Source organism: Schistocerca nitens, chromosome 5 (assembly GCF_023898315.1).
Source record: "Schistocerca nitens isolate TAMUIC-IGC-003100 chromosome 5, iqSchNite1.1, whole genome shotgun sequence".
Classification (NCBI taxonomy): Eukaryota; Metazoa; Arthropoda; class Insecta; order Orthoptera; family Acrididae; genus Schistocerca; species Schistocerca nitens.
In genome coordinates, this window is record NC_064618.1 from 30,573,026 (window position 1) to 30,596,805 (window position 23,780).

Here is a 23,780-nt window from a genome sequence, read left to right on the forward strand (position 1 = left end):
GAAACGTTACTCGATGTAGAAGGAGAAGTCATAGAACACATAGTATTTCATACCGACGCAATTTCTGTGTTAATTCGTCAATGTGAGGGAGCGAGGGATGCAGTAAAGAAGGAATAGTGCATCGGAAAGGAGATAGTCGTATCCCAAAAGAAAATCCTTTCGTTTCCATAGAAACGTTACTCGATTTAGAAGACGAAGTCATAGAACCCATAGTATTTCATAACGACGCAATTTCTGTGTTAATTCGTCAATGTGAGGGAGCGAGGGATGCAGTAAAGAAGGAATAGTGCATCGGAAAGGATATACTCGTATCCCAAAAGAAAATCCTGTCGTTTCCATAGAAACGTTAATAGATTAAAAGGAGAAGTCATAGAACACATAGTATTTCATACCGACGCATTTTCTGTGTTAATTCGTCAATGTGAGGGAGCGAGGGATGCAGTAAAGAAGGAATAGTGCATCGGAAAGGAGATAGTCGTATCCCAAAAGAAAATCCTTTCGTTTCCATAGAAACGTTACTCGATTTAGAAGGAGAAGTCATAGAACACATAGTATTTCATAGCGCCGCTATTTCTGTGTTAATTCGTCACTGTGAGGGAGCGAGGGATGCAGTAAAGAAGGAATAGTGCATCGGAAATGATATACTCGTATCCCAAAAGAAAATCCTGTCGTTTCCATAGAAACGTTACTCGATTTAGAAGGAGAAGTCATAGAAACCATAATATTCCACAGCGACGCAATTTCTGTGTTAATTCGTTGATGTGAGGGAGCGAGGGATGCAGTAAAGAAGGAATAGTGCATCGGAAAGGAGATACCCGTATCCCAAAAGAAAATCCTGTCGATTCCATAGAATCGTTACTCGATTTAGAAGGAGAAGTCATAGAACCCATAGTATTTCATAACGACGCAATTTCTGTGTTAATTCGTCAATGTGAGGGAGCGAGGGATGCAGTAAAGAGAGAATAGTGCATCAGAAAGGAGATACTCGTATCCCAAAAGAAAATCCTGTCGATTCCATAGAATCGTTACTCGATTTAGAAGGAGAAGTCATAGAACCCATAGTATTTCATAACGACGCAATTTCTGTGTTAATTCGTCAATGTGAGGGAGCGAGGGATGCAGTAAAGAAGGAATAGTGCATCTGAAAGGAGATAGTCGTATCCCAAAAGAAAATCCTTTCGTTTCCATAGAAACGTTACTCGATTTAGAACGCGAAGCCATAGAACCCATAGTATTTCATAACGACGCAATTTCTGTGTTAATTCATCAATGTGAGGGAGCGAGGGATGCAGTAAAGAAGGAATAGTGCATCAGAAAGGAGATATTCGTATCCCAATAGAAAATCCTGTCGATTCCATAGAAACGTTACTCGATTTAGAAGGAGAAGTCATAGAACACATAGTATTTCATACCGACGCAATTTCTGTGTTAATTCGTCACTGTGAGGGAGCGAGGGATGCAGTAAAGAAGGAATAGTGCATCGGAAAGGATATACTCGTATCCCAAAAGAAAATCCCGTCGTTTCCATAGAAACGTTACTCGATGTAGAAGGAGAAGTCATAGAACACATAGTATTTCATACCGACGCAATTTCTGTGTTAATTCGTCAATGTGAGGGAGCGAGGGATGCAGTAAAGAAGGAATAGTGCATCGGAAAGGAGATACTCGTATCCCAAAAGAAAATCCTTTCGTTTCCATAGAAACGTTACTCGATTTAGAAGACGAAGTCATAGAACCCATAGTATTTCATAACGACGCAATTTCTGTGTTAATTCGTCAATGTGAGGGAGCGAGGGATGCAGTAAAGAAGGAATAGTGCATCGGAAAGGATATACTCGTATCCCAAAAGAAAATCCTGTCGTTTCCATAGAAACGTTAATAGATTAAAAGGAGAAGTCATAGAACACATAGTATTTCATACCGACGCATTTTCTGTGTTAATTCGTCAATGTGAGGGAGCGAGGGATGCAGTTAAGAAGGAATAGTGCATCGGAAAGGAGATAGTCGTATCCCAAAAGAAAATCCTTTCGTTTCCATAGAAACGTTACTCGATTTAGAAGGAGAAGTCATAGAACACATAGTATTTCATAGCGCCGCTATTTCTGTGTTAATTCGTCACTGTGAGGGAGCGAGGGATGCAGTAAAGAAGGAATAGTGCATCGGAAAGGATATACTCGTATCCCAAAAGAAAATCCTGTCGTTTCCATAGAAACGTCACTCGATTTAGAAGGAGAAGTCATAGAAACCATAATATTCCACAGCGACGCAATTTCTGTGTTAATTCGTCGATGTGAGGGAGCGAGGGATGCAGTAAAGAAGGAATAGTGCATCGGAAAGGAGATACCCGTATCCCAAAAGAAAATCCTGTCGTTTCCATAGAAACGTTACTCGATTTAGAAGGAGAAGTCATAGAACACATAGTATTTCATACCGACGCAATGTCTGTGTTAATTCGTCAATGTGAGGGAGCGAGGGATGCAGTAAAGAAGGAATAGTGGATCGGAAAGGAGATACTCGTATCCCAAAAGAAAATCCTTTCGTTTCCATAGAAACGTTACTCGATTTAGAAGGCGAAGTCATAGAACCCATAGTATTTCATAACGACGCAATTTCTGTGTTAATTCGTCAATGTGAGGGAGGAAGGGATGCAGTAAAGAAGGAATAGTGCATCGGAAAGGATATACTCGTATCCCAAAAGAAAATCCTGTCGTTTCCATAGAAACGTTACTCGATTTAGAAGGAGAAGTCATAGAAACCATAATATTCCACAGCGACGGGCAATTTCTGTGTTAATTCGTCGATGTGAGGGAGCGAGGGATGCAGTAAAGAAGGAATAGTGCATCGGAAAGGAGATACCCGTATCCCAAAAGAAAATCCTGTGTTTTCCATAGAAACGTTACTCGATTTAGAAGGAGATGTCATAGAATCCATAGTATTTCATAGCGACGCAATTTCTGTGTTAATTTGTCAATGTGAGGGAGCGAGGGATGCAGTAAAGAAGGAATAGTGCATCAGAAAGGAGATACTCGTATCCCAAAAGAAAATCCTGTCGATTCCATAGAAACGTTACTCGATTTAGAAGGAGAAGTCATAGAACCCATAGTATTTCATACCGACGCAATGTCTGTGTTAATTCGTCAATGTGAGGGAGCGAGGGATGCAGTAAAGAAGGAATAGTGGATCGGAAAGGAGATAGTCGTATCCCAAAAGAAAATCCTTTCGTTTCCATAGAAACGTTACTCGATTTAGAAGGCGAAGTCATAGAACCCATAGTATTTCATAACGACGCAATTTCTGTGTTAATTCGTCAATGTGAGGGAGCAAGGGATGCAGTAAAGAAGGAATAGTGCATCAGAAAGGAGATACTCGTATCCCAAAAGAAAATCCTGTCGATTCCATAGAAACATTACTCGATTTAGAAGGAGAAGTCATAGAACACATAGTATTTCATACCGACGCAATTTCTGTGTTAATTCGTCAATGTGAGGGAGCGAGGGATGCAGTAAAGAAGGAATAGTGCATCGGAAAGGAGATAGTAGTATCCCAAAAGAAAATCCTTTCGTTTCCATAGAAACGTTACTCGATTTAGAAGGAGAAGTCATAGAACACATAGTATTTCATAGCGCCGCTATTTCTGTGTTAATTCGTCACTGTGAGGGAGCGAGGGATGCAGTAAAGAAGGAATAGTGCATCAGAAAGGAGATACTCGTATCCCAAAAGAAAATCCTGTCGATTCCATAGAAACGTTACTCGATTTAGAAGGAGAAGTCATAGAACACATAGTATTTCATACTGATGCAATTTCTGTGTTAATTCGTCAATTAGAGGGAGCGAGGGATGCAGTAAAGAAGGAATAGTGCATCGGAAAGGAGATAGTCGTATCCCGAAAGAAAATCCTTTCGTTTCCATAGAAACGTTACTCGATTTAGAAGGCGAAGTCATAGAACCCATAGTATTCATGATAGAAGATTTAAAACTTTCATGGCTTTGTTAATATTTTCCATCGTAAGTGGCCACGATTTCTTTTTATATATGAAACGTGTACAAAACACTTCTTCAAAAATTTTTATCAACCAAAGATTCATCCACATTAGTCCATGTTGATGTAATTCAATAACTGAAGTAAAAAACATAAGTAGTTTATCAGATGATAGCGAAAATCAAAAGATCCTAATTCCCAACACTAAAATGATTTGGACACTTGCAAAAAACATGAAAATCTGTGTAGACACTACATTAAATGGCGAAAATGTGTACATATCAGCATAAATGGCGGGGAATGCTATGTTTTGATGTAGCAAATAATTTGTAAAGATTTGATATAACACTATGGCAACAAAGGAGTTACTCCTGTAATTTTGTGTTTCCTTGTTAGAGTTGTGGGATATTTCAGTAGCAGTGCTATCATGTATAAACACCGCTGTGTTTCAGTCTTCCATATAAATCTGACCAATAACAAAATCTCTAACCTTGTCTATGGTGTACAAAACAAGATGTTTCTGTAAAGGATAACAGTTAAGGGCTGTAAGAGTTTAGATTAGTGAGGTTTCCCACTTTAGGCCTAACTGTGTCCTACAGTTGTAACTAAGTGAAGGCAGCAGCTTCTAAGCAATCAGTGTATTAATTACATGTCACAAAGTACAATCAGTAGGTCTATAATAAATGTTCCACATTCAGTGCCATTCTGCTTCAGATAACTTTACTTCTGCTCTGATGTGTTACCTTCTTTAGAACAGCCAGATAATTTATGGAATTAACTGCTTCCAGTTGCTGACTTGCTATTTTGTAGCTAAATGATAAGGGATCTATCTTTCTACGTATTTGTAGCAAATTAAACTTGTCTACACTGAGATTGAATTGCCATTCCCCGCACCATGCGGCTATTCGCTGCAGATCCTCCTGCATTTCAGTACAATTTTCCATTGTTACAGTACTTGGGCACAGTCAGCTTCAATGATTTTGTGCTGCCTTCTTGCAACCTGTGATTCTGTTCCTGTTCTTGTCACATAAAACAGGTAGCTTCATGTTTCTATCTCAGTGTGCATGTGTAAATCTCCACTAGAACACACATGCTACAAAAATATCTGTAGCTAAAAATCTTGAGACATCAAATCTTTGTGTGTGTCTGTGCACAACAAATCAGTTACCCACAGATGAGTCACTGCCTGTCTTCAGTTTTTGTTGTCATGTTATTGTAATTAGTAAGTGGTTGCACAATTGTGTTGGTGGCTAGTGCAGGTAGAGGAGACACAAGGATGATAACTGCTTTCAAATAATCGAGGTGTCAGCATTTTATGTTGGAAATGAGGGACCCCTTGCAGTCCGATTCATATGTAGGACAAAAATCCCCAGGGAATCCAACATGAAGAAGATTAATATGTGTCAGAAGGTGTAAGCCTACAACTGTATGAAATCTTGCAGTTGGAATTAGTCCTTCACTGTTAAATTTGGTTGATCCCATGTGGCTCCCCTTGAAATATCATGTAATGTACAGTTGTTTTGTAAATTGAAATAGAAAGCTTGGTATAATGTGTGACCCGTGATTAGCAAAAGTCAGAAACTGATGACACACAGTTTCACAGTGGCTGAGGATCCTGCCATTTAAAAAATGCTTTAGAAGTAACAATTGACCCCTACCAAATTCCAATGGCCTGATGTGTCTTTTTAGACTACAAAGAATGATCTCATGCCACATGTTATTTTTAGTATGGTCATATTGTTCTTTCAAAAGTACCCTGCTTCTTAAATGGGAGCTTTTACACATTGCAGTGTACAGTTTTGTAATATGTCTGTGTTGTGGGGACATTAGCTGGTGGCAATTAATGCAGATAATCTGTCCCCATTATGTGGCTCTAATTGCAAAAGTACTTTTGTAACGTTCTCTTACCTAAATCTGATGTCGTGATTTTCTCTAAACATAGTTGGCTGTGAATTACATGTTGAGATTGTCAGACAATTTCTTCCATAAGCGAAAGCTTGTAGTTTATAAATTTTTGGCTTGAAATTACTGTATGTTCAATCTCAGAAATGTCTGAGAAGGATTTTAAAGTATTTTTTAAATTATTATACTTGGAAACAATTACAAATAAATGTATTTTTCAAATTTTGTAGCAGTATAGGCTAAGTAAAATCCTTCTAATGCAGATGACAAATTGATGTGTTATGTAGGTACTGTGCATGAAAACTGCCAGCAGTGAATAGTCTAAACAGACAGATGTGTCTCAATAATGTCCACTTTCAGAAAATTATCTTACCATAAAAGATGCTTGTTAGTTATGTCTACGATAAGACAGGCCATTCATTATATGCTATTTCTCACAAAGTAAATCTGCAGTTGCCAACCCACACAATTTCAAAGTATGTGAACTACCTACATTAATTGTTTAGAAGTTCTCATTGCTTGTCAAACCTCAGGCTATGCAAACATGTTCAAGAAGGCCTTCACTTTAAAATGTAATGTGTGCCTCCAGAGGTTCAAAGTATGGAAATAATATTTTTTTCCTGAGGAGTGAGCCTGCCATATGGAAGCTAACAGAGGTGCATTAGGTGAACAAAGGGACACAATTCATGCAGCTCATTAAAGAAATGATTTATACATTCCTTCTAAAACCAAGAGATTGCAAACAGTTGCTAATTCAGGAAGGTGATTCACTACATATACACTGCTGGACTATGGCTAGTTGATATGTTTCTTGCTGCCTCCATATGCACAACAAAAAATGACACACGCACACACACACACACACACACACACACACACACACACACACACACGCTAGAGTTAGGAAGGTGAATGATGTTTCCAGAGGAATAAAGCATGGGAAAATGTCTTGCATATCCAGTTTCTTCTACACCATTGTATAGAGTTGCATTCATCTTATCCCAACAGTATGTTCTTTAGTACATAGTGTGCTATAAATTTCTGTGCGTGTTTTAGAGTTGTGCTTACATATAGCTCCTTCCATACCTGCATCCTTTAAGGAACCATTTGCACTCGAGCACAGACAATATTTAATTTAGTTAACTTAGATTATATGTATCGATTTTTTAAGACAAGAGAATGCAAAATAAAGCAATTAACACCGCTCTCTTGTCACAGCCAGTAGGCATCAACACTCTCATGTCATTCGTTGTCCTAGAAGGACTTAATATTTTGTGCGGCTCCACAGTTAGCCATATTGATATTTATTAGCAGAAAAGAGGCGCAGAATTAATAAGTCGCTCTCATTTGTGAATGATCTGCTATTATGTATCTAGAATTTTACGTAAGTGTAATTTATATCGTAACGTATATGTTAAAATGAATATATGTTTTATTTAATCGTATGTTTTTTCTTTGTTTTAGTAGTTTTAGTCACTCCATTTTCATGATTGAAGCTGAGGTCATATATCAGACTCTGTCTACAAAAAAAAATACATAATGAGCCCTGGCTACGTTCCGTATATCTTCGGACGTGCGAAGCTCGATAAATTCACGGCGTAAATTTTAATCCCTCAATTAATTATCCAAAACAAACTAACAAATTATTATTATTACAAATTATTATATATATATATATATATATATATATATATATATATATATATATATATATATATATATTATTTTATTTTATATTTTTTATTTGTTACACTGGCGACTATGTGCTAGGACTCATTATTGTATATGTACTACAACTAATTGTTCTTTTTCATGTACACCCTGACCGGCAACAACCTATGTGACGAGAATATTGAAGAAAACGAATAAAATCTGGAGACAATTTGGACTGGAAATGCAATCTTCGCATCAAGACGACATGTACGTAAGACGCAGCACTCGCGCATCCACAATTGATTCCAAGCACATTTTTCATTCAAAATTATTTTTCTCAGCATTAAATTCAATATTCAGTTTCCATTCAGTAATTTTTTCCAAATTCCGCGAAATCTCATTATTCAGACGACTACATTCCGATCCAACAATACGCAAGTTACATTGCACAATATGGCCGACATTGTACAAGATTCAAGCAACATGGCTAGTCACCATTAACACGTATGCTTCTTTCGATCTTTAGTCATCTTTCAATCATTCTCAGTCATTTAAACACACACATAGGCAGTACATTTTCACACTACGCGTTTAAACGATTTTTTTTTTCTTGGACACAATTTATTCACGATATGGTAAAAACTCGACACCAGTACACAATGGAACAACAATCAAGTAATGCAAACATGGTTACACGGACACATTCAGACACAGAAATTAATACAGACACGCAAACGCATCAAAATAATAATCCGCTACAGACACACATAAACGCCGAAAGGAGCAACTCCGAACCAAACCTGAGAGACCACGTCACGTCTAATGACGCGGCGGGGGCAAGCTCATTTTGCAATCAAAATTTTGCCGCTATACTGAATTCAATTTTGGAAGGCATATCCGATATTAAGCAAGATAATGCAGCCTTCAGGAATGACATAAAATCAGACTTCGCCACACTGACTCAAAAGGTAGATGAAATTAATACACGTCTTTCCAAACAGGTCGACGATCTTACGGAAAAATTCGAAAATTTAGAGTTACGACAAAGCGACAATGCCAATCACATCCATGACTTGACAAAAACCTGTGAAACTATTAATTGCAAATTAGAATCAAACACGCACGCATGTGACGAAATTAATTTAAAGGTGACTACAATAGAAACAAACGTAGCTGACATTCACAAACAGATTCACACAACAATACAGATAGAGGCTGAACCTCATTTGTCTCGCATTAATTCACAATTTAAAGAATGGACGGCACACAAAGACGAAATTTTTGAAGAATGTATACAAAACAAATTGCCACATATTGTGCACGATTCTGTAGTGGAATACATGAACAACAATAGACAAGCAATCGATGACGATATGCAAACAAAGACAACTCAATGCCAAGCACAACAGAATAGTACACCCACTACACATTTTTACACACACAAAAGAAAATCTCGATTCGGAAATGAACACATGTACACACACGAATTTCAACACTCAAATACACAATACACTGACACGCATAGCAACAGATACCCATCACCTGAAATACAATACAATCATTCTGATGAAGAACCATGTACACACAGGGAAGAATTCAATGATTACACGGAAAGAAACAGACGAACACGTAACAAAGAAGAAGAAAGTCTATTCAAGCACCGTAAATTCCAACCTTTTATACCAGGCAAAAACACTGTACACCCTGTCATCTTCTTAAAAGCTTTTAGGAACGCATTCCCACGTTCGTGGAGCGACCGCAAACGCATTGCGTACGTTGTGGATTACATTCAAGGGGACGGTGCTGTCTGGGCTTACCATGAAAGCGACAGATGTGTAACATACGAGCAGTTTGAACGCGCCTTCTTGAATAAGTTTTGGTCACCCACTGTGCAGGAACGTATCCGCAAACAAGTCACTGAACCCGAACACTTCAATCCTAAAAACGGCAATCTGCGCAGATATTTCGAGAAGTACCTAAATATGACACACTTCCTCAATGAACCAGTGAAACCAAAAGATGTGATCCGATCACTGAAAGCAAGACTTCCTTCTAATATTAAAGAGAAATTACTGTACTTACCGGATGACGATCCTGAATATTTTTTGGAAAAGTTAGATGCTGTTGATTTACTGTATGAAGAACAAGAACCAACACACAACTCACGCAGTAGGAATCAACATGTCTACATTACCAAACACGCAGCAAAATTCACAACACACAGTAAACATGCAAAACAATCACCACAACTCACAGCTGCACACAAACAACAACTGCAACTATACACAGGGAGATAACCCGTACAAAAAACGAAGAAACGACAATTTTAATTCAAGAAGGAATAATGGAAACAACAACGGACACAAAGCCAAACAGAAACACTGGCAAGGAAACAACAACACAGATTACACAAGAAATGGAACACCTACGCCGCACTTTAACCAGAACGACAACCAGTATTATGTGAGACAGTGGCAAACACCGCCACCACAAAATCATATTCAGATGCCACAAGGGAATTTTGCACAAACAAGCAACACAAACCAACAAGTGACTTCAGCCAACCGAAAACAGACAGGCGATTGGCAAAGACAATATCCTAATGTAAATATTATTGAGGTAGCTAATGAAACTACAACTACACTTGCCAATAACCAGACAAACCAGGTAAACTAGAACCAGTCATTACTGAGCCTCAGGTCGTGACTGAGGAACATTTGGGGGGCAACTTCAATTTAGAAGCTATGTTTGAATACACACTTGCTAGTGAAACTGTGAAACAAGAAAAATTAACATTTACACAACAAGAGTTGCCTACACTATTCTTAAGATATAATGAAAGTGGAAACTTAGCTGATGATCTGATAAATGACAACACACAATGTCACAATGTAAAGAAAAGATTTGTACTGTCTTCCACCTCAGGCATTGTAGGAGGTATACCTACTAACATAATTATTGATACAGGAGCTGCTGTCCGTGTGATTTCTCACAATTTTTATACTATGATGAAGAAAACCTCTAAGATACCAGAGTTCCCAGTTCAAAACTGTTTAATATTAACTGCATTAGGTAATAAGTCAAGTAGAGTTAATAAGCAGGTATTTGTGACTGTTAATATGGGAAATGGAATCGTACAATGGCCTTTCCTAGTTGTCCAAAGCCTTGCTGCCAATTGTATATTGGGTATTGATTTTCTTTGTGAGAAGGACTGTACTATAGACTTCTCCAAAGGCATTTGTTATTTTAAGTATGAAGGCAGAGACATAGTTTTGAACTTGGACACTCGACTAGTAGACCATAACAAGCACTGTTCTGGCTACAAGATACAGATTATACGTGAGACTGACATAGATTCCACACAACAACCTGTATCACACGGTGAGGTAGTGAATGATGTACTTACACAAATTAATTCTAAGTTATCAGAATGTGATGCTATTAATGAAGAGGAGAGATCCCAGCTAAAACATATTTTACTTAAGAATAAGGATGTTTTCACTAGTAAGCCAGGTAGGATCAACACATATATGTATACGATTGAAGTCAAGCCTCACCAAATCTATTACCACAAGTCATACAATGTACCTCTAGCTCTGCGACCTGCGGTTTGAGAAGATTCACAACTTATACCTCAACACAGCACACAAACTGGACACATTACCTAGCACTTTTTGAGGAAATACACAACAATTTAAATATATACAACACACCCTACACTCCCAGAGAAATCATGTTTGACACAAAGGAAACTAATGAATGGAGCAACCCACTACCAAAATTTTCTGACACCAAACCTTCACACGAGGAAAAGATAAGGGAAGTACTCATTTCAATTACTGAACAAGCTGACATTAGAAATAAGAACTTGGTGCTAATCTGAAAAGAAGGCAAAACTTTACAATAGGCATGCAAGTTTTACTTAAGACCCACTACAAATCGTCATTACCTCTAAAACGTAATGTTAAGTGGCGTCCTTTATATGAAGGTCCTTACACAATCATTGATATACCACACCCTGGAGCATATCTGTTACAAAACCCCAAGAATAAGAGAATTTTAGGTTTGTACCCTCACAAAGATTTGAAAACTTTTAGCCCTTAGCAGAGTATGCTGATACAAAAACAAGGTAAGTCACATCTGGTACTTCAAGCTGGAAGAAGAAGAAGATATAAGCTATAAGGGTCAACAGAAAGGTCCGATCTTACTCGTCGGCTTTGACCCGTGACGTAAGCGTGTTGTGGTGTGTGACGTCATTACGGCGCGGAAAACCTAATACATGGTTTGATGTACTCTTGTTTAAAGAACATGTATACGTAATATGAAGCAATTTGATGAACATATTGACCTGTAGCGTAGCCCACTTGAGGTTAGGTTGGGAGTTTTTTTTTTGGAATGCGGCCGCGGCAGCGGCCGCCTATGATTCGAAAATATTGATTTGACACTAATGAAGCCTGTGGGGGGATGGGGGGGCACTGCAGACTCCCCCCACCGCATAACGACATATTTAGTTTCTCCCCACCCAAAAACCCCCAACTTCCCACGCTTGTCCCATTACAGTCATTAGGCTTTTTGTGAAACTTGTGTATTTCAGTGTTTACAATACGTATTCGATGTTTTTATATCCGCCATATTGGAATTGTTGTTTATGGTCGTTTCCGCGGTATTTGTGACGTCATGGGTCAAAGCCGACGGGTAAGATCGGACGCTTCTGTATTTCCAGCTATAATCTTAAGTATCTACATTTTACAGCACCAGCAGTAACAGCAGCAGCAGCAGCAAGAAGCTAAGACACAGGAAGAACTAACAATTTTCAAGCAAAGCACAGTTACTGATTATTAATACCTTGCAGACAAGCTGACAGACTAAATGACCGGAGATAATTGCTGCCCTGAACCTGATATATAAATTGGCATGATGCATTACTAAACAATGTAATGTAAATGTATAAGTACATGTTTCACAGAAAATTTTTTTATATCTATGTAAATATGTAACAGAAAACTGTACTCAGTGTGAAGTGATATTTGTTATGTTTTGTGCTCTCTGTTGTGAACGAACATATTGTTTTGCAACGAACAATGTATGAACAAGTTGTGAGCAAATATTAAAAAAAAAAAAAAAAACGGTTCACTGCGCTCATGATGGGACACTATAGGTGACGTGAGTCGCAAAACCACGGCACACTTTTCGACGAAACGACGACACAATATCCAGGAGACGACATACGCTTTTTGGAAGACGAAATATGGAGGTTATTGAGTAGATGTAACACGGACTGGTCAGTATGGAACCACTGACACCATGAATTCCTACCAAGACGAAACCACATTGTAATTACGTCTTCGAAAGCACGCTTCATTGCGTGACTGTTGATCTCCAACTCTTTTCTTCAAGAACTTTCGTCGCAACGTAATCAAAACGTGTGACACGTGATATTTATTTTAAAGTGCAAAGACTTTAGCACGCTAGCACAGTAGTGGTGGGCAGGAAATCGCGTATCTGTTAGAAATCGCAGTGACTGAGAAGTCACAGATATCACAGTAGCAACTTTACAAAATCTAACTGCGATTTCAGTCACAGTTAGCAGTCGCAAGTAGTATTTCACATTCAAAGACGTGAGCCATCTATTGGTCGAATTTAGCACTGCTTTCTGCGATTTCAGTGACAAGTCGCAACTAAGAGTCACAAGTAGCAACTAAAAAGCGCGGTTAACAGTGTCATCTGTTGGCCGAAGTTCGTACTACGTCCATCTCTGCAGTACGCTATGGAGTCTAACTGCGATTTCCGTGACAAGTCGCAACTAAGAGTCGCAAGTAGCAGCTAATAAGCGCGGTTAACAGTGCCATCTGTGGGTCAAAGTTCGTACTACGCCCATCTCTGCGGTACGCTATGGAGTCTAACTGCGATTTCCGTGACAAGTCGCAACTAAGAGTCGCAAGTAGCAACTAAAAAGCGCAGTTAGCACTGCCATCTGTTGAGCAAAGTTCATACTACGCTATTCGCTACCGAGTCAAACTGCGATTTCTGTGACAAATCGCAACTAAGAGTCGCAAGTAGCAACTAAAAAGCGCAGTTAACATACTTTTCCTAGTGTCATCTGTTGACCGACGTACGTACTTCGTTATGAGAGCCTTGTGCCTCACGAGATCGATGTGCTGTGTGTGCATATGAAGGGCTTATTTCAATAGTGGTGCAAGTCCATTTTTGTTAATTTTGAGATATAGAGTCGTAAAGTTACATGAGCGCTGAAAAATCTGCAGTTGAGATACCAGAAATATTCAAGCATATGGCTTCTTGCTAGAGATGAACCTTTATTTATGTTTGTTTGGATCACTAATTTCAGAAGCATTATAGACAGAAAAGTGGAGGTAATGGACTTGTACCACTATTGAAATAAGCCTTTCATATTATATGACGACATGCACATTCAGCATCAGTTATGGTTGGTCAAATACTGCTGTGACTCTGAATGTATTATATTAATAAGAAGCAACATTGCCGTTTTCTCCTGAAAATATCAAGTAACGTAACAAATGTGTTTGATTCTGCTTCCAATATGACAGTTTTGGTTAATACTCCACATGCCTACAGGACTTTGCAATGTTAACACAGCAGAACTCAGACATCTGTATAAGTGTAGAGAAATGAAAACAGTCATATGAATGCCTCACTTTTGTTACGACACAGTTCAAGAATCGGGAGAAAAGTTTTACACCTGGTGTTCTACATGGCAACTTCACACACAAGAACTTTTTGCCGACACTACTACCACCTACATAAGTAAGCTTTTCCTGTGTTACTTTCAAGTAATGCACTTAAGCTATTCCTGATTTAACTGGAAGATCTGTACTTCCCACTTTCATATCAACAGCCTCAAAATGCATATTGTAGACTTCGGGATATGTTACAGGTCAGTGTCACACCAAGATTGTGGAGAAAGGGGGCGGGGGGGGGGGGGGGGCATGTCGCTCTCCAACAAGTGTTTACCAATAAGTAAGTGGCGGAAAATTATGGGTATAGGACGGCTTAAACATGTGGAAAATGAGATTTTTATTATTCACTCACTGTATTTGACATTTATTATTCCTTTAAAATCGCACAACTACTTCGATAAAACACAGCTTAATCATTAACACACGTATTTCACAATTGTTTCACTTTTAAACTGCAAATCATCTAAGAGCTGTCTTGAATCTTCACGAGTCCCTCCCAACAGCCTTGATGTGGATAGATACGTACAGCAACCAGTAATCAGAGTCAGAACTGTGTCTGCAAAAACACAAGGATTATTAAACAATTTTTGCTGTCATTAATTACTAGAAGTATAATTGACAGAGTAGATTGCTAATATTTGCTATAATGAATATCACATTTGCAAGAACGATCTCACTGAAGTAATTAAGTCCATCGAAACGCTTAGAAACTAACCTATCGTCTGACGAAAACGGTCTAAAGATGCAGTGGCAATTTCTTCAGATCTGTTGACAATGATATTTTCAGTTATCACTTTACTGAGTGACTGAAATGTAGTTCAGGTACCTGTGAACATAACAATATGTTAGAATTCATTTTCTAAATACGAACTATTACGGTACTGTACGGCTACTTACATATTAATTACACTATTAATATTTTCACAGTTGTTTCTTTAATACAAAATTAAAGCCAACGGAAGAAAAAACGTAAAACATACTTGCCAATGACAGGTTTGTTGCGATGCAATTTTCCGTGTTGACAGATGTAACTTTTTCATACAGTAGTAAGTCGCAGAAATCGCAGAAGTAGCAGGAGTCACAGAAATCGCAGAAGTAGCAGGAGTCACAGAAATCGCAGAAGTAGCAGAAGTCACAGAAATCGCAGAAGTAGCAGAAGTAGCAGAAGTCACAGAAGTAGCAGAAATCGCGGAAGTAGCAGAAATCGCAGAAATAGCAGTGGCGGAGGGATACACGACCTATGTTCCTTAACTGCGACTCTTAACTGCGACAAATCGCAGTTAAGAATAGCAGATACTGAAAAGTAGCATTCACAGAAATCACTGATATCGGAAAATCGCAGTTTAGCCCATCACTATAGCACAGTATAAACCATTTCTAACAAGTGACATTCTACACAGAATACGTTCACATATCTCTGAATATGCACAAAACCATTAATTAATTTTATTTATTGAATGAACATGTGTAATAACATTTTGAAGTGAAAGAGAACAATGGAGTATATGCCCTAAAATTTTTTACAAAGTAACAGCACAAGTGAATACGAACTGTGAAATTTGTTACAGTCTCTGTACAAGTGTTATATAAAGGTGCGTTTACACTGCGATTTGTATCGGCACATGTATAGGTACGTTTACACTGGGATACATGTATCGCGACATGTATGAGCGTCATGTCAATTTGACATGTCGCGATACATCACCTCATACAAAAATTCACGGAACTTGTATGCGGACCCTCCAGCTCATACATGTCGCGTATACATTTTGTATATCGCTTTTTGGCCATATACGCGACATGTATGAGCGACATTTGAAGAACTCATGCATGCGCAGTACTATCATTTCCTGTCGTCTTATCGACTGCCGCTTATTTCGACGATTAGCGCACGCGTAGTACCAGGCTCTTTGGCGGCTGTTTGAGTTTTGAAGGTGCCGACTGTCGTTTCGACGTTAATGTATCTGCATAGAATATCAAAAAGTGCCATATGCAACATTATTCTTCATGTTTGCGAGGCCATTGTGCAAGTTTTATCCCAAGAAGTGAAGGTAAAAGTTTAATATATATCAGAGTATGTAATACATTATATAATTTTTTCATGCATCTGGCACGTATATCAATGTTTTGCTGTTATTCCGGCGGCCTCGCGTGATAATGTTGACAACGGATGCCGACAATCGTGTGTGAGACGTTGGCATTAGCAATCGCGCGACAATGCAAATGTTTTGTCATGAAATCTTCGTTTTACGAGGAATCCCCAGTGGCTAAAAAACGGAGTGTTACTGCCAACTTATCCTCTGGTGGAATCGCTTCCCGAAAGTTTGTGTTGGTTTTGGACACAAGAGGAGCGACAAGTGATAACAAACCGCGGAAATCCTCCATACTCATGCTAACACAATTTCTAAATTATGCGCCATCCTCTAGCGTTAATTCGCGAGAAACTCTCTGTGCCACCATCTACGCTTCCTCCGCCTTTTCTTACTATCATCTTCCAAAAGAGCAAGTGTATCAGCACATAAAAATGTGAAAACTTCCAAATCGTCGTCGGAAGCTATCGCACAGTGATACATATCAACCAGTGTAAACGCACGCTCATACATGTATGAGGTTGATACTTGTCAACTCATACAAGTCGCGATACATGTCGCAAAGTCGCATATACATGTATCTCATACATGTGCCGATACAAATCGCAGTGTAAACGCACCTTATGAGATACATGTATATGCGACTTTGCGACATGTATCGCGACTTGTATGAGTTGACAAGTATCAACCTCATACATGTATGAGCGTGCGTTTACACTGGTTGATATGTATCACTGTGCGATAGCTTCCGACGACGATTTGGAAGATTTCACATTTTAATGTGCTGATACACTTGCTCTTTTGGAAGATGATAGGAAGAAAAGGCGGAGGAAGCGTAAATGGTGGCACAGAGAGTTTCTCGCGAATTAACGCTAGAGGATCGCGCATATTTTAGAAATTATGTTAGGATGAGTATGGAGGATTTCCGCGGTTTGTTATCACTTGTGGCTCCTCTTGTGTCCAAAACCAACACAAACTTTCGGGAAGTGATTCCACCAGAGGATCAGTTGGCAGTAACACTTCGTTTTTTAGCCACTGGGGATTCCTCGTAAAACGAAGATTTCATGACAAAACATTTGCATTGTCGCGCGATTGCTAATGCCAACGTCTTACACACGATTGTCGGCATTAGCATCCGTTGTCAACATTATCACGCGAGGCCGCCGGAATAATAGCAAAACATTGATATACGTGCCAGATGCATGAAAAAATTATATAATGTATTACATACTCTGATATATATTAAACTTTTACCTTCACTTCTTGGGATAAAACTTGCACAATGGCCTCGCAAACATGAAGAATAATGTTGCATATGGCACTTTTTGATATTCTATGCAGATACATTAACGTCGGAACGACAGTCGGCACCTTCAAAACTCAAACAGCCGCCAAAGAGCCTGGTACTACGCATGCGCTAATCGTCGAAATAATCGGCAGTCGACAAGACGACAGGAAATGATAGTACTGCGCATGCGCGAGTTCTTCAAATGTAGCTCATACATGTCGCGTATATGGCCAAAAAGCGATATACAAAATGTATACGCGACATGTATGAGCTGGAGGGTCCGCATACAAGTTCCGTGAATTTTTGTATGAGGTGATGTATCGCGACATGTCAATTTGACATGTCGCGATACATGTATCCCAGTGTAAACATACCTTAACATCGACAATTAGTTTCGGGTTAGCAGTGATAGCACTGAGCTAGTGTAGTGGACTGTGACAATAGGGATCCCGGGTTCAATACTGCTAAAAATCTAATACTTTTATTTTTTCTTTTCACTTTCATTGATCTTGTATGTAAATATTATTTATGTATTTTTGTGGATGTATGACATTTTATCATATTTTAAGTATGTTGAATCTGTGAAACAATATACGTAATAACTTATGATTCATGACATGACAAATAAAGAAAATACGTCAACAAATTGCTCAGCTGCAGGTGGTACACCTTTGCTCTCGCAATTTGGGGGGCAGTTTAAGGATTTGCACTCGAGCACAGACAATATTTAATTTAGTTAACTTAGATTATATGTATCGATTTTTTAAGACAAGAGAATGCAAAATAAAGCAATTAACACCGCTCTCTTGTCACAGCCAGTAGGCATCAACACTCTCATGTCATTCGTTGTCCTAGAAGGACTTAATATTTTGTGCGGCTCCACAGTTAGCCATATTGATATTTATTAGTAGAAAAGAGGCGCAGAATTAATAAGTCGCTCTCATTTGTGAATGATCTGCTATTATGTATCTAGAATTTTACGTAAGTGTAATTTATATCGTAACGTATATGTTAAAATGAATATATGTTTTATTTAATCGTATGTTTTTTCTTTGTTTTAGTAGTTTTAGTCACTCCATTTTCATGATTGAAGCTGAGGTCAGATATCAGACTCTGTCTACAAAAAAAAAAAAAAATACATAATGAGCCCTGGCTACGTTCCGTACATCTTCGGACGTGCGAAGCTCGATAAATTCACGGCGTAAATTTTAATCCCTCAATTACTTATCCAAAACAAACTAACAAATTTTTATTATTATTATTACAAATTATTATTATTATATTTTATTATATATTTTTTATTTGTTACAATCCCTAACAGTTTTTTAAAATCACTGATTGTTTCCCTACTAGGAACTGATATGTGGATTATGCTGATTTTGGTACCCCCAAGTGTTCCAGAGGTATGACTAGTGCGTACCTGCATTATCTGTTAAGCCCTCTGACTCTTGATCAGTCTTGTAGAAAAGCTGTAAACTGATTTACAGAAATTGTGCAAATGATGTACACTATACAGTTTTATACTAACATGCCTTTTTTTCCATATTTATTACCACCAGAAAATACTATGCACGTCAAATGCTTCTATGCAAGTAAATTTGCTCATCAATCAGCCTGCCTCTCTCTCCTATGACACAGTACCACAGTAGCGAATGCAATCACTGTCTGAAGTTACAGTAATTCCTAGATGCAGTATTTTCAGTATAGTTTGACAAAAACTAATATTCCTTGTGTAGCAAATGCTCACAGCAGTTCCAAAACATATGTTTATTAGATACTTAGTGTAGGGTGCTTCGTCGATGGCCACATCTATACCAGTGTAATTGGGCAGTTTTAAAAGGCACTGAACTCCACTGCTGGTTTTTCTGCTGGGTGTGAGGAAGATGATGTGAATGTGTCCATGGATGTCTCCTGGTGTCAAAATAGCAACATTTATTAATAAACAGCAATATATTGGTTGTGGGCACTCTAGGCAAGGGTTGCTTCCATTCGTAGTATTCTAGCTGGTGACAGAGGTGACTGGAGGATGTTCACACACGCGCCGGCTGCTGCATCTGTAATTGCATTGGCATAACTTGAGTCTGCTGCAGTGCCAGTGGCACTCCAGCCTTCCAGGACATTTTGCTGCAGCTGGAACCACTCACTGTGGGACTCAGTCATGCTGGCACCTGGGGGGTGTGGCAGGACAGATCAGTGCCCTGTCTCAGCAGACATCCCCAGCACCGACAATCTGGTGTGAATGGGCCAGGGTCCCTGGCCCTGCCCCAGTCATGGTATTCGAGCCAGCAGCATCCAGCATAATGCCAACAGTGCATTATCACAAAGCACCCCAAGCAATGGCTCCAAAGACAGTGTCCGAAGATAATTAAGGCAGGATAGTTATGGCAGTGGAGTCACTCTGGCACCTCCTGGGAAACTACCTGCATTGTGACAGTGACTATTAGAATGACTGTGATTGCAGTTACAACTCTGAACTGGTGGTGGTGGTAAGTAACACGGCTCTGTGTCACTCAAACACCTCAAGACAGGTGATGTTGATGAGCGGGTTGCCGGTCCTTAAATGTGGCTTTCTTTTGCTGGTCTGTTTTTTTTCTTTCCCAGTAGGTCAGGGGAGTATTCTGGCATTGCTCGGCTGGCCTATCTGATCCAATTACTGCCTCGATGTCGGTGCCCCGGCTTGCAGTGAGCTGCTGCTAGTCATGTCTTCTCCTGTATGGTGAACTGGCTGTTGACACAGCATTATCCTGTGTTACTGTACTCGGCACTCCACCAACCAATTATGCCACAGTATCATAGCACTGAACTGCACAACTGAGTGTAACACACACAAATTCAGGCTCCTAATACTCCTTCACTTTTTAACTAACTTTATTATTCCAAATTCCTAGCTTTAACTAACTTAATCACTCTCATCTTTCAACGCACTATAGTTTGTTCAGTCCCCAATCCCAATTTTGTATTGCTTTCAGATTGAGAGTAAACAGGAGTACAAGTCAACTTCCTCATAAGTGTGGTTCCTGAACTCACCTCTAGGTTTTTAATATGGGAATACGTAAAGCGTATTGTATACTCTTTACCAATAAGAACAGTAGTTGGCTTTTTCAAGTGAAGGTGTGCATCTTTCATAAACTTGTTCTGTAGTGAAAAATTATACTCTTTGCAAAAATAGTGTGTTGCTAGTACTTTATCAGGAATGATGATATTATTAGGTTTATATTTCAATATAATGAAAGCATATGAAGACTGATCAATTTGTAATACAGAATGGGCTTATCGTTGTTTTTTGAAAATGTTTTCATGGGATACATCTTATCAGTGGAACATGATTCCACACATTTGCCACAACACTCAAATCAAGTATTACCAAGGCACCACTTGATTTTCATCAGTAGGACGATTCTTCCTCTATGGACCTCCTTACTTCATTCAGATATATTTATTTAGCACAAAGTGAACAGTCAACCAACAACTTGAATGTATCTTTATCAACAACGAAATTTAGTTTTGCTCCCTTTATGAGACATGACATTTATTGTATGGATAATTGTTCATACAATAACATTACAGTACATAAATTTAACAAAATATCAGTCCTACTGGCAAAACATTCATGTTCTTTAATTTAAATTTTTCATAATTAAAACTACTTTATTTCTACACGAGATGCTGCCTTGGTTATCAACAAATTACATTATTATAACATGAAACACAATATTTTTTAACATTAACAGTGTTCCTAGCAAGCCTAATCACACTCAGTTTGATGCTGGGCTCAAACCCAATGTAAAATAATCTCCACTAAACATGAACATTTCATTGCATTAATGAAATGTTCATAATGGAGTTATGTGGTAACTGTTTCAAATAATAGCAACTCAGCACTGTGTTATACAATACCTAGTAGGTGAAACATGTACTTTGTGTTGTGGACTGGCAAGACAGCCAATCCACTATGACAGGAAGCCGAAAGGCACGCGTTTAAGCTCACGCAGGCTGGCGTGAGGTCTGGAACAGGCAAGGTCTTGAGACTAGCAGAAAAGGTACGTAGCTTCTGGAATACTTAACTTTAATCCATAATTGGTGAACATCGCTCTTGACGGTACATGTTTTACAGTCTCAATATTAACTGGTAATGGCGCCTTGCTAGGTCGTTTCAAATCACGTAGCTGAAGGCTATGCTAACTATCGTCTCGGCAAATGAGAGCGTATTTTGTCAGTGAACCATCACTAGCAAAGTCGGCTGTACAACTGGGCTGAGTGCTAGGAAGTCTCTCTAGACCTGCCGTGTGGCCTGCCGGACCGCGGCCGATTGAAAGGCTACCAACTAGCAAGTGTGGTGTCTGGCGGTGACACCACACTTTGTTTGAATTAATATAAATTTTGATAGAAGCTGTTTTTCTTGTAGAATTCCAGAAAGTTCTTTTGAGCTGGCTTATGTTGGAGTGTGACAGACTAACTTTGACATTGCTTTTCCCTGGCATTCACCCACTGGGCGTTAGGAAATGTTATCTTTAACAAATCAATAACAGCAAGAAATCTGGCACCTCCCTTGTGCCTGATCTACAATGCAACACAATGTCTAGAGAACAACCTCATGTTAACAACTACAGCAGATTGATAGCAGCAGTGGATCAGTAAGAGAAATAAGTCACTGAAAGCATGGGGATGGCGATAGGAACCTGGGTCTCCATTTACTTATCTCACGATGGTGGTCATGTTGTACATGCATCAGATTGTAGAACACATGCCACACATTAGCTTCGTGCCACAGTAAACAGCAACAGGTTGGTGGAAGCTCATAGGCCAATACATTCATATTACACTGGCTTGAAAAATATAAGGACAAAAGAAACTTTTGCATGGTGTCACAGCCAAGTAACATAGCTCAGAGACACTGTACATACAAATAAGTATTTAAATATTTTACAGAAGGCAACTGAATGAGAAACTGACAAACAGAAATGATGCTTTCATTCAAAGAAAATAAGTGCACTGAAGTGGCCATGATTAATGAATGTCCTCTGGCTTACAAAAGACAGAACATGGTTCTTAATAGGGTGTGTGATCAAGAATGACAATGCATGATCTGCAATGTGCAGCCATTTTGGCACAAGGTTGGTAAAGAGTTCCTGTGTACAGTGTTCAATTTCTCCTCCAGTGCATTTAACAACAGCTAAATGCAATGCAGCATAGTCACATGCACCAATGAGCATCTCCCCAACATGTTCGATATGTTCTAAGTCAGGGGAACATGCAGGATAGTCCATTCGTCAGATATCCTTGCATTCCAAGATCTCCACATGCACTGTTCGGTGCAGTCAGGCATTGCCATCCATGAAAATGAAGTCACAGCTGAATGCACTCCTGAAAAAGCAAACACTGGGAAGAAGTACTGTGTCGCAATGGTGTTGTCTGGTCAGTATACTGTCTTCAAAGATTTGAAGGCAGTATGCCCATGCAACATTGGGCCTTTTACATCCTGACAACTAGACTACCAAAATGATGATGTCAGGCAATGTTGGTGAGATGCACTAGTGCTCTCACCAAGAGGTCACACATATTGCATACAGGAATATTGTTGAACATGATCAATTTGGTGGTCGAGGTTTTAGGGCGTCGACAGTGATAATGTTGCATGGGCATACTGCCTGCTAATCATTGAACACAGTTCACTTACAGGTCAACATCTTTGTGGCACTACTCCTTCTGTACACCTGCCTCTCGAAGAGTGCATTTGGCCCTGACTTCATTTTTATGGAAGACACTGCAGGACTGCATCTAACAGCGCAGGTGCAAGAGCTGTAGGTGTGAGAAGATATTTGACCAGTGGGACAGCTTGCCCATTCCCCTGCTTTAATTCCCATGTAGCATGGGTGGGTGTGTTGGGGAGACATACTGCAGCGCATCCACATCCACAGTCAACTGTCCTGCAATTATCGACAAAGCTGATGAATGGAAAGCCCTACCATAAGAACTACATACCGAATGTGGGGGCAGAATGGCACCACATTGCAGAGCACACATTGCCATCCATGGTAATCACAAGAGACGTGTTTAGCCTATTGTCATTTCTAAGTGTTCTGCTTGATTCTGTAAAATTCCTTTTCTTAAGATAACACATTTAATCTCCAACTAAAGTATATAATTTTACC